The 15,612-nt window shown below is 41.6% G+C and overlaps 1 protein-coding gene across 26 annotated transcripts in view; it reads right to left on the reverse strand.

Moving 5' to 3' along the window:
- LOC105499779 (uncharacterized) overlaps positions 1 to 15,612 on the reverse strand; it is a 122,232-nt gene that overhangs the window by 103,991 nt on the left and 2,629 nt on the right. For 25 of the 26 annotated variants that reach the window (XR_011618276.1, XR_011618274.1, XR_011618272.1 and 22 more), the window contains exon 2: positions 14,744 to 14,883. The gene's annotated coding sequence lies outside the window, so the exon portion shown is untranslated. Of the gene's footprint in view, positions 1 to 4,689; positions 4,830 to 14,743; positions 14,884 to 15,612 lie in introns of all 26 variants that reach the window. The other variant, XR_011618269.1, reaches the window with a different exon arrangement.

The following is a 15,612-nucleotide window of genomic DNA, read 5'->3' on the forward strand; positions in this document are numbered from 1 at the left end:
ACAAATAACAAAATGGCAGAAGTAAGTCCTTACTTACCAATAGTAACATTGAATGTAAATGGACTAAACTCTTCAGTCACAGACGTAGAATGGCTGAATAGATTTAAAAACAAGACCCAAGGATTGTTGTCTGTAAGAAATACACTTCACCTATAAAGGCACACACAGGCTGAAAATAAAGGGGTGGAAAAAGATATTCTATGCCAATGGAAACCAAAAAAGAGCAAGAATAGCAATACTTACATCCAACAAAATAGATTTCAAGATGAAAATTACAAAAAGAGACAAAGATGGTCATTATATAATTACATATAATTCAATTCAGCAAGAGGGTATAACAACCATAAATATATATGCACCCAACACTGAAGTACCTAGATATATAAAGCAAATATTACTAGAGCTAAAGGAAGAGATAGACCCCAATACAATAATAGCTGGAGACTTCAACTCTCCTCTTTCAGCATTGAACAGCTCACCCAGACAGAAAATCAACAAAGAAACACTGGACTTAATCTGCAGTACAGACTAAATTGACCTAATTGATATTTACAGAACACTTCATCCAATGACTTTAGAATGTACAATCTTCTCCTTAGCACATGAATCATTCTCAAGCAAAGACAATACATTAGGCCACAAAACAAGTCTTAAAACATTCAAAAAAATTTAAATGATATCAAGTATATTCTCTGATCACAATGGAATAAAACTAGAAATCAATGGCAAGAGGAAATTTGGAAAATACAAATACATAGAAATTAAACCATATGTTCCCAAATGAACAGTGTGTCAAAAAAGAAATTAAGAAGGAAATTGAAAAATTTCTTGAAACAGATGATAACGGAAACACAGAATGTCAAAATATGTGGAATACAGCAAAAGCAGTACTAAGAGGAAAGCTTACAGTTAATACGTGCCTACATCAAAAAAGAAGAAAAACATCAAATAAACGACCTAATGATACATCTTAAAGAACAAGAAAGTCAAGGGCAAACCAAACCTAAAATTAGTAGAAAAAACAAATAACAGGCCAGGTATGGTGGCTCACACCTGTAATCTCAGAACTGTGGGAGGCTGAGGTGGGCAGATCACCTGAGCTCAGGAGTTTGAGACCAACCTGGGCAACATGGCGAAACCCTGTCCCTACAAAAAAATACAAAATTAGCCGGGCGTGGCGGCACATGCCTGTAGTCCCAGCTAGTCAGGAAACTGAGGCAGGAGGATCACTTGAGTCTAGGAGATGGAGGTTGGAGTGAGCTGAGATCGTGACACTGCACTCCAGCCTGGGTGACAGAGAGACACCCTGTCTCAAGAAAAATGAAAGAAAAGAAAAGAAAAGAAAAGAAAGAAAGAATAAAGATCACATCAGAAATAAATGAAATTGAAATGAAGAAAACAATACAAAATGTCAATGAACAAAAGGTTGTTTTTTTAAAAAGATAAACAAAATTGACAAACCTTGAGCCAGATTAAGAAAAAAGAGAGAAGATCCAAATAAATAAAATCAGAAACAAAAAAATGAGACCTTACAAATGATAGTGCAAAAATTCAAAGGATCATCAGAGGCTACTATGAGCAACTATATGCTAATAAATTGGAAAACCTAGAGGAATAGATAAATACCTAGACACATACAACCTACCAAGATTGAACCATGAAGAAATCCAAAACCTGAAATGACCAATAACAAGTAACAAGCCATTTTGGAGAGTGCAAGTCACTATAAGCCTTGGCAGCTTCCACATGGTGTTAAGTCTGTGGGCACATGGAATACAAGAGTTAAGGAGGCTTGGAAGCTTCCCCCTAGATTTCAGAAAATGTATCAGAAAGCCTGAGTGCCTAGGCAGAAGCCTGGTTTGGAGGAGAAATATGGAGTTGGAGGCCCAACACAGAGTCCCCAGTGAGGCACTGCCTAGTGGAGCTGTAAAAAGGGGGCCACTCCCCTGCAGACCCCAGAACGGTAGAGCCATGGACAGCTCACAACCTGAGCCTGGAGAAGTCACAGGCAGTCAAGTCCAATCCATGAGATCAGCCACAGGGCTACAACCTGCAAAGCTACAGGGGTGGAGCTGCCTAATACACCAAGCATCTAAAGAGAAAGTGATATGGTTGAGTGGAAAGAGACTGCTACCTTGGGAAACTGAGGCACTTTGTAACCCATGGCTCTGCCTGCTTGCATACTGCTAAAGGGCTACTACCTGCTCCTGACCTACTTCACTCATGAGGGCAAATCCCTCATGAATGTCTTGGTGTTGTCCTTGCAATAGTGAGTGAGTTCATGAGATTTGTTTGTTTAAAAGTGTGTGGCACTTCCCTCATCTCTTTCTTGCTCCCACTACTGCTGTGTGACATGCCTCCTCCTGCTCTGCCTTTCACCATGACTGTAAGCTTCCTGAGGCCCTCACCAGAAGCCAAGCAGATGTTGGTGCCATGCTTGTACAGCCTGCAGAACTGTGAGCACCTTTTCTTTATAAATTGCCCAGCCTTGGCCAGGCGTGGTGGCTCACACCTGTAATCCCAGCACTTTGGGAAGCTGAGGCGGGTGGATCACAAGGTCAGGAGATGGAGACCATCCTGGCTAACACGGTGAAAGCCCGTCTCCACTAAAAATACAAAAAATTAGCTGGACGTGGTGGCGGGCGCCTGTAGTCCCAGCTACTCCGGAGGTTGTGGCAGGAGAATGGCGTGAACCCGGGAGGCGGAGCTTGCAGTGAGCTGAGATCACGCCACTGCACTCCAGCCTGGGTGACAGAGCGAGACTCCATCTCAAAATAAATAAATAAATAAATAAAATAAAAATAAGTTACCCAGCCTCGGGTATGTCTTTATAGCAACACAAGTATGGCCTAATACACCCAGCATCTAAATAGAAAATGATATGGTTGAGTGGAAAGAGACTGCTACCTTGGGAAACTGAGACACCTTGTAACCCGTGCTTCCGCCTGCTTGCCTAGGGCTAAAGGGCTACTACTACTTGCTCCTGACCTACCTCACTCATACAGAGGAAAGGGTAAGGCAACACTTGTGTGCTTGCAGTCTTAGTTCTTCTCACAAGTAGAAAGTAGAAGTTTTACTTTCTCCGTTTTTCTTTACTGTGTCGGAGTGGTATGTTTCTGAACTTGTTTTGAGTCTGCCTGATCCCTAAGGGAGTGACTTTTTTCCATTTAGTCATTTGAGGTGTCCATCTGAGGTAACATGGAGTTTCTGCTTCATGTAAGAACTCCTCTCCTTCACTGAGGGACTGGACCCAGAGCCACAGGAGATAGGAGTAAAGACCAAGTTCTCAAAGACAAGCACAGGACTAGGACCCCAGTCTGAACATCAGACTCTCCTGATTTAGTAAGATGATTTTCACAGATTTCTCACATGATGTTTACTTCCCTGTAGAGTTCCTCTTAGAGAGACTGTGAGGAAACAGGCATTGTCATGCATTGCTAGAAGTAATTTCACTAGAATGACATAGGCATTAATTCTTGGAACCAGCAATCTCTTTCCTAAGAATCTATTCCAAAGATATAATGCAAATAGACAAACAGGAATAAACACAAGGCCATTCCTGGCAGAACAATTCATAACAGCAGATTAGATATAAGACAGATGTCCACCAATAGAAGGCTGATTAAGTAATCTAAGATACTTCCTAGAGTACCATGCATGTATAAAAGGCAACGAAGATCCCCTCTCTACACTGCTATGGATTGACCTCCAGTACATATTATAAACGAAAAATGCAGTGCAAAAAAATGGAGAGAGCTGTTGTTGTTTAATATGGTGGTCACTAGCTACATGTAGCCATTTAATTTTAATAAATAAATTCAAATAAAATTATAAACTCAATACCTCACTCACACTCACCATGTTTCAGGTGCTCAACAGCCTCAGGTAAACTAGTGGCTACTGTGTTGGACAGTGCAGATACAGACAATTTTCATCAATGCAGAAATTTCCATTGGATAGTAGTAGTGTAGAATATGCCACCTTCTACTTGTATTGGGGAGGAAATAAATACCCACAATGTCCAGCCTCTGAGCCCAAGCCAAGCCATCGCATCCCCTGTGACTTGCATGTATATACACCCAGATGGCCTGAAGTAACTGAAGAATCACAAAAGAGTGAAAATGCCCTGTCCCCCCTTAACTGATGACATTCCACCACAAAAGAAGTGAAAATGGCCAGTCCTTGCCTTAAGTGATGACATTACCTTGTGAAAGTCCTTTTCCTGGTTCATCCTGGCTCAAAAAGCTACCCCACTGAGCACCTCATGACCCCCACTCCTGCCCGCCAGAGAACAACCCCCCTTTGACTGTAATTTTCCTTTACCTACCCAAATCCTATAAAACGGCCCCACCCTTATCTCCCTTCGCTGACTCTCTTTTCAGACTCAGCCCGCCTGCACTCAGGTGATTAAAAAGCTTTATTGCTCCCACAAAGCCTGTTTGGTGGTCTCTTCACACCGATGCGCATGACACACATCACATTTGCTTATATTTTTAAAAACTGGAAGATTAAAACAAAAACTGATAAAAATGATTATCTATAAGGGCATAGAGGAGCAATTCAGGATGGAAGCCAAGATGTGTATCATCTTCAAAATGTAATGCATAATTACTGGCTATGTACACTAAAAAAGCAACAAACTATGACCAGTTGATTAGTATACAGACTGAGTGCTCTAAAAATACTTACCATGAAAAGAAACCAGGCTGTCTTAGAGAGACAGCTGATTCCAGATCTGGGGTCAGGATTGTACCAGATAAGCCTGGACCAAATTATCATACCAGAAAGCATGTCAAAAAGATTCAGAAACCAAGCTGAGGAGGTTCTCACTGGACAAAAATGAAATAATTTGAACATCAAAGAGATTAGTGACTGCAATGGTTTAAAACATATTAAATACAGGAACATCTCTGAGTCACAAGGACACTTTAAAAGAAAAACAAAACACGAGCAATACCAACTCACTACTCATCTTTGGAAGCTCCTATGGAAACAACTATTTGTTCTGAAAAGTGAAAATACTGCAAAAGAATTAAACATTCATCCTTCACTTCTTGTGTGTTCCATACCTCAGTGAATCCTAATAGTTGATGGCATAGGGGCAAGTTATGTTATAGGAAACACCCAGCTAATAAATGCAGAAGAAACTGTAAAATTACAACATCACCATTTTGCAACTTCTAATGAAATACAGCCCTAGACAACAATCTTCAGAAAGTGGAAAAAGTCCTGAGGAGAAAAACACATGGAAAGTGTTATAATGGATGGACTGGGCTGACAAAATCTGAGCCCAGTGATCAACCTGAACTTCACAGTAGAGGAGATAAACAGACATGATGAGGCTCCTGCTGTGCTATTACCTAAATGTTTGTGTCCTCCCACCCCCACTGCCACCCCAGTTCATGTGTTAAAAGCCTAGTCTCCAATGTGATGGTATTTGGAGATGGGGCCTTTGAAAGGAATTAGGTCATGAGGACACAGCTCTCAGGATGAGATTAGTGCCCTTGTAATAAAAGACATGAGAGCTTGTTTCCTTTCCACATGCACACACCAAGGAAAGGCCATGTGAGGACTAGGCAGAGGACCCGTATCCTGAATCCAACCATGCTGGCACACTGATCTCAGACTTGGCAGGCTCCAGACCCATGAGAAATACATACGTGTTGTTTGATATGGTTTGGATTTGTGTCCCTACCCAAATATCATGTTGAATTGTAATCCCCAATATTGGAAGAGGGGCCTGGTGGGAGGTGATTGGATCATGGGGACATACTTCACCCTTGTTGTTCACATGATAGGGAATGAGTTCTCACAAGATCTGGTTGAATAAAAGTATGTAGCACTTCCCCCTTCACTCTCTTCCTCCTTCTTTGACCATGTAAGATGTGCCTGCTTCCCCTTCGCCTTCTGCCATGATTGTAAGTTTCCTGAGTTTCCCAGCCATGCCCCTCCTGTATAGCCTGCAGGACTGTGAGTTAATTAAACCTCTTTTCTTTATAAATTATCTAGTCTCAGGTAGTTTTTTTTTTTTTTTTTTTTTTTTTTGAGACGGAGTCTCGCTCTGTCGCCGGGCTGGAGTGCAGTGGCCGGACCTCAGCTCACTGCAAGCTCCGCCTCCCGGGTTCCCGCCATTCTCCTGCCTCAGCCTCCCGAGTAGCTGGGACCACAGGCGCCGCCACCTCGTCCGGCTAGTTTTTTGTATTTTTAGTAGAGACGGGGTTTCACCGTATTAGCCAGGATGGTCTCGATCTCCTGACCTCGTGATCCGCCCGTCTCGGCCTCCCAAAGTGCTGGGATTACAGGCTTGAGCCACCGCGCCCGGCCGTCTCAGGTAGTTTTTTATAGCAATGTGAGTATGGACTAATACACTGTTTAACCCATCAGTGTATGGTAACTTGTTACAGCAGCCTGAAGTGACTAAGATACGTGTAAGGCTATAAAAAGGACAGTCATGTGCTGTATAACAATGTTTTGGTCAACTCCAGGACACATATGTAACAGTAGTCCCATAAGATATAATGGAGCCAAAAACTTCCTATCACCTACTCACATAGCTGTCCTGTCATATCTCAACATATTCTTCACAAACATGTTTGTGAAGAATATGTTGATGCTGGTGTAAGCAAACCTACTGCACTGCCAGTTGTATAAAAATATAGCACATGCAATTATGTACAGTACATAATACTTATTAATGATAATAAATGACTGTTACTGGTTTATGTATTTACTATACCTTTTATTATTTTAGAATGTACTCCTTCTACCTATTAAAAAAAGTTAACTATAAAACAGCCTCATGCAGGTCCTTCAAAAGGTATTCCAGAAGAAGGTATTGTTATCATAGGAGATGACAGCTTTATGTGTGTTATTGTCCCCTAAGACCTTCCAGTGGGACAAGATATGATGGTGGAAGACAGTGATAGTGATGATCCTGACCCTGTATAGGCCTTGACTAATGTGTGTGTGTGTGTGTGTGTGTGTGTGTGTGTGTGTGTGTGTGTTAGTTTTTAACAGAAAAGTTTAAAAAGTAAATATAAATAAATAAGTAAAAGAAAGGTAACAGAATAAGGATATAAAGAAAGAAAATATTTTTGCATAGCTGTACAATGTGTGCTTTTAGTTGTGTTATTACAAAAGTAAAAAAGTTTAAAAATGTTAAAAGTTTATAAAGTTAAAAAGTTACAGTAAGCTGAGGTTAATTTATTATTGAAGAAAAAATATTATTTTATAAATATAATGTAGCCTAATTGTACAGTGTTTGTAAAATCTACAGTAGTATACAGTAATGTCCTAAGCCTTCACATTCACTCACCACTCACTCACAGACTCACCTAGAGCAACTTCAAGTCTTGCAAGTGACCAATACACATGTATAGATATGTACATTTTTAATCTTTTATATCATATTTTACTGTATTTTTTCTATGTTTAGATATGCTTAGATACACAAATATTGACCTTTGTGCTACAGTTCCCTAGATTATTCAGTACAGTAACATGCTGTATGAATTTTTAGCCTAGGAGCAATAGGCTGTATAGCCTAGGTAGGTGGTAGGCTACACCATCTAGGTTTGTGTAAGTGCACTCTGTGATGTTCACACAGATTTTGTTCAAACAAAATCTCTTAATGATGCATTTCTCAGAATATATCTCTGTGGTTAAGTGACACATGACTGTACATAATGCCACATGTAAGACACTCTTGTCAAAACATCTGAATAGGTCAAGCCTTTAACTCTAATTACCAATTTAAAGGAAAGAAGAGGAGACTGAGTAACATGAACAACACAATAGGGATACAATCAGCAAAACTGAGAATGTAAACTCCAGCACCTTAAGCAAAAAAATTGGAAAGTTAAAAAAAGAGAGAGAAAGCATCTTGTCTATATTAAAAAAACTTAAAACTTGAGAGAAAATTAAATCAAACAGAAATTAAAACAGAAAAATGAGATACTATATACTATCACACATCCATCATAATGACAAAAGCTACCAAGGTATACCAAGTGTCAGTGAGGACGTAGAGCAGTGGAACTATGATACTGCTGATACGAATATAAATTAGAATAACCAATTTGAAAATTGCTTAGCTGTATATGCTGAGCTGAACATACACATACCCTATGACTCAGAAATTCTATTCTTAGGTACATGCACATGAAAAATGAAAATAAATGTCCATTCAAAGATACGCAGAGAAATAAAAAAGGGCGCAAGATGGCCGACTAGATACAGCCAGGAGGAATGTCTCCCACAAAGGGACAGGGCATCAGGAAGACTAGCACACTCCTGGCAGATCTTGAGGGAAGGCATTGAGAGCAGACAGAAGGGAGATACAGATACTGGGTGGAAGTGGAAGGAAGCTGGGAACACTGCTCAGGGCTACCATACACCAGGTCATTTCTGGTCCCCAGTAACTCCTGGGGAAGGGGTTGAACAGGCAAGGAGCAACCCACTCTCGCCACGGGCCTCTGGAATCCCTGCAGAAGAACACTCCTTGACCACCATGGACAGTTGAATTGGCAGTGAGAGCTACTTAGAGAACTGGCAGGGGCAGAACTCCAGCTGGAGTGGAGCCCAGAGAGTTTGGTACAGGAGCATCTGTAGTGGAGCATGGTCATTGTCACCCATCTTCCTAGGCTTGACTCACTCCTATAGAAGACTTTAGCCTTAGGGGAACTGTCGGACCTGAACGCTGCAGGGAATCATGCCCATAAGACACAGCTGGTCTGACCTGAACACCCCTCAGTCTATTGGCCTCTCCTGGGGCCCCAGCCTGGTCATGCCTGCTTGCAGTGCAGCCCCCGGGTATCTCCTGCGGGCCCATATCATAGCCCCTGCGCTAGGAGACTGCTCCTGACTAGCAGAGTGCTCCAGCAGAGAAGAGCAGCCCCAGTGGACTCGCTCCAGCCCACCTGCACCCTCCCCCAACTGCAGCCTCCCCCATGCAGCTTTGCCTGCACACTCGTCCACAGCCACCCTCTACATTGCTTTGCTGTTGTGTGTGTACACCAGCAGATGCAGCCTTCCCTCCCTCACCAGTACATGTGTGCATGTGCACTCTGCAATGCCACTGCTGCTGGCTAAGTATGCCCTGCCTCTCCCCCTGCCTCCCTCCTTCTGCCACACCGCCATTGTTGTCGGAGCATTGGCAGGCACGGAGCCCGCCAGCCTCCTCCCTGCCAGCACCAAAACTGCTGTTAGCATAAAACTAGGCATGGAGAAAAGCAGACCCACACCTGACCTGAGTGGCCACTGCCGCCCACGGGAACTTGTTCAGAGAGTACAAACAACATCACCAGCATGAAGGAGCGCACAGTTACTGGCTGGGGCCCCATCCCCCTGAGCCGTGCTGTAAATGCCAGTTGCTGCTGCAAATGCATGCATGAAGGCTGACACCCTGGAATCCACTAGCACCCTGTTGCAGCCAAGCAGTGTGCACCCTACCACACTGCAGCTGCAGCTGCTACTGGCATATGTGAACAAGGACGGATCCCACTGCCACCATGCTACAAAGTGTTTGCAGATGACATGATCCTATATCTAGAAAACCCCATAGTCTTGGCCCAAAAGCTCCTTAAGCTGATAAAAAACGTTGGCAAAGTCGCAATACCCAAAATCAATGTATAAAAATCGCAGGCTGGGCGCAGTGGCTCACGCCTATAATCCCAGCACTTTAGGAGGCCGAGGCAGGCGGATGACTTGAGATCAGGAGTTCGAGACCAGCCTGGCCAACATGGTAAAACCCCATCTCTACTAAAAATACAAAAATTAGCCAGGCGTGGTGGCGTGTGCCTGTGATCCCAGCTACTTGGGAGGCTGAAGCAGGAGAATCACTTGAACCCAGGAGGTGGAGGTTGCAGTGAGCCAAGATCATGCCACTGCACTCCAGGCTGGGTGACAGCGAGACTCTGTCCAAAAAAAAAAGTCGCTAGCATTCCTATACACCAACAACAACCAAGCCGAGAGCCAAATGAGGATACAATCCCATTCACAATTGCCACAAAAAGAATAAAATACCTAGGAATATGGCTAACCAGGGAGGTAAAAAAAAAAAATCTCTACAATGGGAATTACAAAACATTGCTCAAAGAAACCAGAGATGACAAACAAATGGAAAAACATTCCATGCTCATGGACAAGAAAAATTAATATCATGAAAATGGCCATATTGCCCAAAGCAATGGACAAGTTCAATGCTATTCTTATCAAACTACCAATGACATTCTTCACAGAACTAGAAAACACTACTTTAAAATTCATGTGAAACCCGAAAGAGCCCAAATAGCCAAGGAAATCCTAAGCAAAAAGAATAAAGCAGGAGGCATCACACTCCCCAACTTCAAACTATACTACAGGGCTACAGTAACCAAAACAGCACATTAGTAGTACAAAAACAGACATATAGACTAATGGAACAGAATAGAGAGCTCAGAAATAAGGTTGCATACCTACAACCATATGATCTTTGAGAAACTTGACAAAAACAAGCAAAGGGACTCCCTATTCAATAAGTGGTGCTGGGATGCCCTTATGCAGAAGATTGAAACTGGACCCCTTCCTTACACTATATACAAAAATAAACTCAAGATGGATTAAAGACTTAAATGTAAAACCCAACACTATAGAAACCCTAGAAGACAACCTAGGTGATACCATCTGGACATAGGAAGGGGCAAACATTTCATGACAGAGAGATCAAAACAACTGCAATAAAAGCAAAAGTTGACAGATGGAATCTAATTAAACTAAAGAGCTTCTGTACAGCAAAAAAGACTATCAACAGAGTAAACAGACAACCTACAGAATGGGAGAAAATATCTGCCAACTATGCATCTGACATAAGTCTAATATGCAGCATCTATAAGGAACTTAAACAAATTTACAAGAAAAAAAACAAACAACTCCATTAAAAAGTGGGCAAAGGAAATGAAGAGTTTTCAAAAGAAGACATACATGTGGCCAATAAGCATACGAATAAAAGCTCAACATTACTGATCATTAGAGAAATGCAAATCAAAACCACAATGAGATACCATCTCACACAGTCAGATGGCTATTATTAAAAATCACAAAATACAGATGCTGGCAAGGTTGCAGAGAAAAGAGAATGCTTATACACCATTGGTGGGTGGGTAAATTCATTCAACCATTGTGGAAAGCAGTGTGATGATTCCTCAAAGAGCAGAAAACAGAACTGCCATTCAACCCAGCAATTCCATTACTGGGTATACACCCAAAGGAATATAAATTGTTCTGTCATAAAGACACATGCTAATTGCAGCAGTATTCACAATAGCCAAGACATGGAATCAACAGAAATGCCCATTGATGGTAGACTGGATAAGGAAAATGTGGTATATATACACCATAGAATAGTATGCAGCCAGAAAAAAGAATGAAATCATGTCCTTTGAAGCAACATGGATGGAGCTGGAGGCCACTATCCTTCACATACTATGCAGGAACAGAAAACCAAATCCACGTATTCTCACTTATAAGTAGGAGCTAAATGGTGAGAACACATAGGCACAAAGAGGGGTACGACAGACACTGAGGCCTACCTGAGGGTGGAGGGTGGGACGAGGGAGATGATTAGAAAAAATAACTAATGGGTACTAGGCTTATTACGTGAGTCACGAAATAATCTGTACAACAATCCCCTGTGACACAAGTTTACTTATATAACAAAACTGTACATGTGCCCCTGAACCTAAAATAACAGTTAAAAAAAGAGATGTAGAAGACATTCATAGCACTGTTACTCATAATAAGACAAACACTGAAAAATAGGCATATCCCCATAATAGATACATTTATTGCAAAATATCCACACAACATAATACTACACATTAACAAGAATGAATGATCTACAACTATAGACAATAATAAATGTAAAATTCATGGTAAGATGCTGAAGGAGCCAGACAGGAAAAAAAGCACATTTTGTATGACTTAAGATATTTTCCTGTATTCTTTCAGTATAGTTTGGGGCTGGATAAGAAAATCAACACGCCATTTCTTTTCATTTGAAGGTATGGAGTGTACTCTTATGTTACCTGCAGGTTAACCTCAGGAAAACATCCATCCTAAGCCCTTGAAAAGTGATCCACTACACGTAGTAACAAGGCTAATGCAAAGTCTAATGAACAGGGAGCTGGGAGTAAGACAGGACACATACTTGGGACACAGTGACAGATCTAAACCATTAACTCTAGATGGTGACCTTGGGTAATCACCATACCTCACAAATGCTTTTTCTTCTTCCTAGGTGTATTGGTCAGTAGTGTGGGCTCTGGAGACAGAATAGAGACAAGCCCTAGTTCTGCCACGTAAAGACTGAGTGACTTTAAATACTTTTACTTCACCTTATAGTCACTCATTTGTTACATCCATAAAACTGGCATTATACAGTACATAATGTAGAAGACAAAACATTTAAAAATATATTTATTAACTTGTGTTTGAGTTTTTAAAAAGATAAATGGTGAGTAATCACATCATTTAAAAAATTCTACTACAGAGATGCTGGGGAAAAAAAGCTTAATAGTCTTACAGCTGAATCATATTCATCAACCAACATATTTTTAAAATCACTAATTTTTATTATAACTAATATTAGTTATAGTAAAACTAACTAAATAACTTGAGAACATTCAAAGCACTTGGAAGGTCTGATCTCAGAAAACAGCACCACCATTTCTCTGCATGGCCAAACAAAAAGCCCAGGGGTTCTCCCTAACTCTCCATTATCTACACACCGCAGGCACACAGCCACTGCAGGTCCTACCTGCCTGACCTGCAAACACGCCCTGCCCAGGTCCATCCCTCCCTTTGCACATAGCTGCAGCCCTGGCCTCATCCACACACATCCCTCTCCTGGACTTCTGCAATATTTTCCTAATGGTTATCCCTACTCCCTATCTTGTCCCTCTCCAGACCATTCTCCACACAGCAGCCAGAGTCAGCTTCCACATCAAGAATCAGATCACATCACTCCCATACTCTAACCCTCCACACTCAGAATAAAACTCAAACTCCTTACAGGACTGAAACCATGTGGTTCCTGTCTACCCTTTCGATCTCATCTTCCACCTGTCTGCACTTATGTGCCAGGCTCCAGTCACTCCAGCTTGTCCTCTGCTCCTGGATCAGTGGTGCCCACACACAGCACAGGGACACTGACAAAATGGTCTCTCCATGCCTGGCTTCTTCTTATCGTTTAGGACTCAGCTCAAGTGTCACTTCCTGAGAAGGAGTCTCACTGACAACCCCATCTATAATAATCCCTGTCTTAGTCATTTTCTACTCCACCTGTTTATTTTCTTCAAAACACATATCCTCATATGAAATCACATGGCTTATTTTTTACCTGCTTACTGCCACTTTTCCCAAACTAGAATGACAGCTCCAGGGACCCTGCCTATCTTATTCTCTGTGCTGTTTCCTCAGTGCCTACTTTAGTCCTTCACATATAATCACTTAAATAATATTACTTAATTGAAGGAATTGTTGCCTATTTAAGAGACCAAAGAAGACAGACATTTAAGCTGAGTAGCAGGAGCAACTATCAATGAAATTAGATATTAAATGATTCAAAACTGTAAGAAGGTCTTGTACATCCATAGCAGAGCTTTTCAAACATGGATGATGTTATAGTCTGAATATCTGTGACCCCCCCGCCTCAAATTCATGTTAAAACCTAATACCAAGGTGATGGTATTAGAAGGTGAGGCTATGAGAGGTTTTTAGGTCATTAGGGCTCTGTCCTCTGTCACTAACTGAGATTAGTGCTGTTATCAAAGAGATTCCAGAGAGCTAGCTAGCCCTTTCCACCAAGGGAGGTCATAGTAAGAGGTCATCCATCTATGAAGGAAGTGGGCCCTCACCAAAACACTGAAGCTGCCAGTGCCTTAATTTTGGATTTCTCAGCCTCCAGAACTGTGAGAAATAAATTTCTGTTGTTTATCAGCTACCGAGTTATGATATTTTGTTACAGTAGCTCAGAATGCACTAAGATGAGTACCAGACCAACTGAAGATATTACTTTAAATGGAAACACCTCCCATCCCACCTCCCTGGTTTTGATTCAGCAGATCTAGGGTAGGTCCAAGTATCTGCTATTTTAACGAGCACTACCTGATGAATTTGATGAAGTGATCCATAGACCACACTGGGAAAAATCCTGACCTCAACAGTTCATATTTGGCCAGGCGCAGTGGCTCACGGCTGTAATCCCAGCACTTTGGGAGGCCAAGGTGGGCAGATCACTTGAGATCAGGAGTTCAATACCAGCCTGGCCAACATGGTGAAACCCTGTCTCTACCAAAAATTCAAAAATTAGCTGGGCGTGGTGGTGGGCACCTGTAATCCCAGCCACTCAGGATACTGAGGCAGGAGAATCGCTTGAACCAGGCGGCAGAGATTGCAGTGAGCCAAGATCATGCCACTGCACTTCCAGCCTGGGTGACAGAGCGAGACTCCATCTCAAAAAAATAAAAAAATAAAAAGTTCACACTTGAGTACCATTAATTTAATGCCTACCATGCAGAGTTCTGGGACATCTGGAATATCCCTATTAATGTAATTACTCGAATGTATACTGCTTTTCTAAGGGGGAGGGAAGACTGCTTTCCCACATGAGATCATACTTAAACTCCAGAGTATTCCTGGTGGTCAGGAGAATTGGGTATTTTTATCCTGTTGTATAGACTAATCTGAAGGAAGGGTAGTGACTTACCTAAAGTGTCCCCATGATGGGATCTGGATCTCTTGACTTTTGCTTCAGTAGCCTGTCTAGCAGATTCAACATCACACCTGGTTCTTCTCTACAAACTACTGGTTCTGCGCTGCACAGTCAACACCCTTGTCTCACGTTAACTAGATGGGAGAGTAAGAGGACGAGAAAGCATATAAAATGAGGAGGAAGGTAAGAGGGTGAAAAAGCACACGAAAACAGGGGATGGTGTGATGATGTCTTCCCTATTCCCATTCAGTTACTTGGAAGCTGTGCAATGATGCTTTTCGTCTTCCTCAGCTCCATCCCACAACCCTCTCCCACACACAGAATGACAGTGAAGTTGTCACCTAGTGGAAATGTGGGCTTATCCCTGCTTGCTATTACAATTCCAAGTATTCTCTCTGTAGTCATGCTATTACATTAATATATGACATGAAAACCACAATCCGTAAGTGAACAAATCAATAAATTGGACTTCCTCAAAGTCAAAAACTTTTGCTAGGAGAAAGTGTTTAAAATCATGTATCTGATGAAGGACTTGTACCAGAATACAGAAAATATCACAAAAGTCAGAGGAAAACAGACACTTAAGTAAACAAATGGGCAAAATATTTGAATATACATTCCACTAAAGAAGATATATACATATACAAATGTCAAGTAAACACATGAAAAGATAACAACATTAATCATTAGGGAAATGTAAATGAAAACTGCAATGAAATACTACTATATTCTTGTAAGAATGGCCAAAATTAAAGAGACTGACCATATCAAGCACTGGCAAGGTTGGGGAGGATAAAACTCTCATACACTGCTGGTGACAGCAGTGATACAACCACTTTGGAAACAGCTTGGTAGTTTTTTAC

Source organism: Macaca nemestrina, chromosome X (assembly GCF_043159975.1).
Source record: "Macaca nemestrina isolate mMacNem1 chromosome X, mMacNem.hap1, whole genome shotgun sequence".
Lineage (NCBI taxonomy): Eukaryota > Metazoa > Chordata > Mammalia > Primates > Cercopithecidae > Macaca > Macaca nemestrina.